The 4,020-nt window shown below is 36.3% G+C and overlaps 1 protein-coding gene across 3 annotated transcripts in view; it reads left to right on the top strand.

The window, feature by feature from the left end:
• The window catches only part of LOC106875126 (uncharacterized protein DDB_G0283697), a 49,938-nt gene that overhangs the window by 41,977 nt on the left and 3,941 nt on the right, over positions 1-4,020 (top strand). The window contains exon 1 of one of the 3 annotated variants that reach the window (XM_014923109.2): positions 3,280-3,447. The exons of the other annotated variants lie outside the window; for them this stretch is intronic. The gene's annotated coding sequence lies outside the window, so the exon portion shown is untranslated. Of the gene's footprint in view, positions 1-3,279; positions 3,448-4,020 lie in introns of those variants that run through there. 3 annotated transcript variants of the gene reach the window in all.

Raw genomic sequence — 4,020 nt, 5'->3', positions numbered from 1 at the left:
TATTAGTTTATAATAATGTGTTTACTAAGGTTTAAGGGACTGAAAAAAGAAAAGATGTTAGGAAATAACAAGGATATTCAATACAGGAACCTGATGATTGATTAAGAGTTTCATTATTCATGAATTTGTTTCAAGGTTAATTAAAGAATATTAATTGAATAAGGATTCAATTAATTTAGGGCATAAGGATTATAATTATTTAAGTTAAAAATACAGAATAAAACAGGACAACTAATGCTGTAATAACAGCAACAATAAAGATACTTTTAAAGTCGAGCGTTAAATAAAGTAAAAAACTTATGAGAATTTCCTATTCCTATAAGCTAGATAGGGTTAAGCTACATATTGAGAAAACTAGCAGCAATAGCAGAAGTGGTGTGAAAAAAACCTTCCATGGAGTAAAGTTGAAATCATATTTATCACAAGTAGATTAAATGTTAAGGTGAGAGATCAGGAATATATGTTATAAAGGTTCAATTTCCAATTTAAAAATATGTGCTAATTGATAGTCCTAGATGACCATGGTAGAAGTTAAAGTACTATAATTTGATAACTTTAGCTACTTTATAAAAACCTATTTTTTTTTAAATTTAAAAGTGTGAGCAGAGCAGTGTACACATGATACCTTAAGGTCTAATCTATTATTGATTAGATCAGGATTATTTCTAAGTTTAAAAATTTCATATATTTCCATAGAACACAATTCACATCCGTATCTATTATTTCTATAAGGTTGAGCTTTTCTTATAATTTCCCATTTAAGGCTAAAATTAATACCATTATCTTTTAACTCCCAAATTTTACTTGCCAATGTCGTACTATTTGCCTTATGTCTAAGTCTTAACAAAGACCTATGGTCTTGGAAGAACTTTCTGGAGTCATTTCTTTATTCAACCTGGCACTCCGTCAGTTACAGCCATAACGGTTCCTGTTTATCCGATTAACAGAACAGCCTGCTCATGAAATTCACATGCAAGTGGCTGAGCACTCCACAGACATGTGTACCCTTAACGTAGTTCTGAGAGAGATTCTGCATGACACGGGATATGACAAGGCTGGCCCCTTTGAATTACAGGTACCACTCATTTTTGCCAGCTGAATGGACTGGAGCTATGTGGAATAACTGGTACTCCATCAGTTATGAAAATGAGAGTTCCAGTTGATCCGATCAATGGAACAGCCTGCTCATGAGATTAACATGCAAGTGGCTGAGCACTCCACAGACACATGCACCCTTAACATAGTTCTCAGGGAGATTCAGCTTGACACAGTTTGTGACAAGACTGGCCCCTTTGAATTACAGGTACTTCTCATTTTTGCCAGTTGAGTGGACTGGAGCTATGTGGAATAAAGTGCTAGGAATCAAACTCACAACTTTACAATTGTAAGCTGAATAACCTAACCACTAAACCACATGGCTTCATGTTTATTTGAGACCTACCTCCCATGTTTATGATCTGCTCAATTTCCTGTGATGTATTGGTTGCCACTGACATCTGAGAAACCAAAACAAACACCCAGATATCATAACCTACCCACACTAGACGATCCCATGTAGATTCATCTTGCTTTTTGTACTCATGCGTCTATCAGAAGTTTTAGGTTTCAGACATAATCACATTGTCACTGAAACATGAAATCAATGACTGTAGAATACAATTACGCCTATTATAACGAATGAAATATAAGAGACATGAGTTAAAAATTGTTTGGTATTTGTCATGGCAGGTTTTTTTTTTAATGTGTTCATTCCCACTAAGTTAAGAACCTGGCTATATCTCTAATATCAGGGCATGCACTCCAGGTACATGTAGGTGGATAGAAAAAGAGGATTAGTAAGGGTAGGTGGGTGGGGAGGTAGACAGGCAGATAATTTCATGAATGGGTGAAAGAACAGCGACAGATAGTTACAGATGTGAATGCAGCAAAAGAAGAAGAGGAATGGCGGCATGGGCTGGCCTTGTGCCTTTAGCAGAAAGGATTATTATTATTATTATTATGAAAGGCAGTGAGTTGGTGGAATCGGTAGCATGTTGGATGAAATGCTTAGTGGTATTTTAACTGTCGCTATGTTCTGAGTTCAAATCCTGCCAAGGTCGGCTTTACCTTTCATCCTTTCGGGATCAATAAGTACCAGTTGAGTACTGTGATCGATGTAATCAACTAACCCCTCCCCTAAATTTCAGGCCTTATGCCTATATTAGAGGATTATTATTATTATTATTATTATTATTATTATTATTATGGAGAGTTTTGCTTCAATTTTCTACTTATTGACAATGTGCTTTTAGAACCTCATTTTTACTGACATGGACAGGGTTTCTTGAGTACAAGATTTTGTCAATCATCACGGTCCTTTGACATCTTTGTGAGAGTCAATCTTTTGACATTAGTCTTTAACGTGTTGTCCCATATTTTCCTCAGTCTTCCTCTTCCACTGGTTCCATCTACATTTAGAGGTCAGCCCATTATTTATGCATCCAAGCTCATTAATACACATTACACAACCACACCCAGTTTTTCTCTCTTGCAAAGTATATCTGATGCCTCTTACAACAAGTTTTCCTCTCAGTGTATTTCTGTTGTGTCATTCCTACCCACAGACACCGCACGACCAACAGAGCATGTTAGCTTCATCTCTTTCTGGCCTTCATGGCATACATTTCACTATCATGTAACATTTCTATTTGTACAGCGCAGTGTGGTTTAAATAGCTTGCTCCCTAATTACATAGTCTTGGGTTTAATCTCATCGTGCAGCACCTTGTCTTGTACAATAGCTCATCATCATCATCGTTTAACGTCCGCTTTCCATGCTAGCATGGGTTGGACGATTTGACTGAGGACTGGTGAACCAGATGGCTGCACCAGGCTCCAATCTGATTTGGCAGAGTTTCTACAGCTGGATGCCCTTCCTAACGCCAACCACTCCGAGAGTGTAGTGGGTGCTTTTACGTGCCACCGGCACGAAGGCCAGTCAGGCGCACGATGCCTTGTAAGTGAATTTGGAAGATGAAAACTTCACAAAAGCCCATCACAAAAGAAGCATGTCATATTTTTCAATATTCGGATGACTTCCATGTCCAAGCATCATATTATCGTTGTAAATGAGGACCACCATCTGGATGACACAAGGAGTGCAGGCATGCATAAGAGATCACATAAACATGCCTACGCATGCATACATAAAGCCATACATACACACACACACACACGTTTCACACAATACACTAACATATGTAGAACTCTTCAGCTATTAACATCAGACATGGGAGATAACCCTTAGCATCTATTTTGGTATAACGGTCACACGGTCAGAGATGGTGCCATCGCACTGACAAAATATATACACCAGCATATACATACATCAACATCCACACATACACACACACATGTATATAGTCAAGGCCGGGGATTGCTTACCTCTGGTTCGAACTCACCTTGTCAGGTTGGTAAATCAGTTATATATTTACAATCGTGATAATTACGACTGTAACACGGATGCTATTATTATTATTAATAACAATAATAATTTGATAATAATAATAATAATAATAATAAGTATGACGTTAACCGTAACAGAACTCTTTGTTTCAGAGGAAATAGATGGAATATATATATGTGTGTGTACACACACACACACACACACACTCACGTATATATTTCTATGGTGTTTGACACTTACGTTACATCTTTGTGTGTGTATGTGTGTATATATATATATATATATATATATATAGATAGATAGATAGATACACATGTATATTCAAATATATTTATATACAAACATACACGCACACATATATATATAAAACAAATAATAGATGAGTATATGCATATATACGTACAGGTATGTGCATACCTACATCTACCTGTATATATAGGTGCATATCTGGGTACAGGACATTGCAAACAAAACGTAGACAAAAAAAATTATAATAACCAGAGTACAGAAAACACACAGGCCACATAGAGAACATTTTCCTTCATCAGCTGCCATATATATATATATATATATATA

Source organism: Octopus bimaculoides, chromosome 28 (genome assembly GCF_001194135.2).
Source record: "Octopus bimaculoides isolate UCB-OBI-ISO-001 chromosome 28, ASM119413v2, whole genome shotgun sequence".
Taxonomy (NCBI): domain Eukaryota; kingdom Metazoa; phylum Mollusca; class Cephalopoda; order Octopoda; family Octopodidae; genus Octopus; species Octopus bimaculoides.
This window is presented reverse-complemented; position numbering and strand designations above follow the sequence as displayed.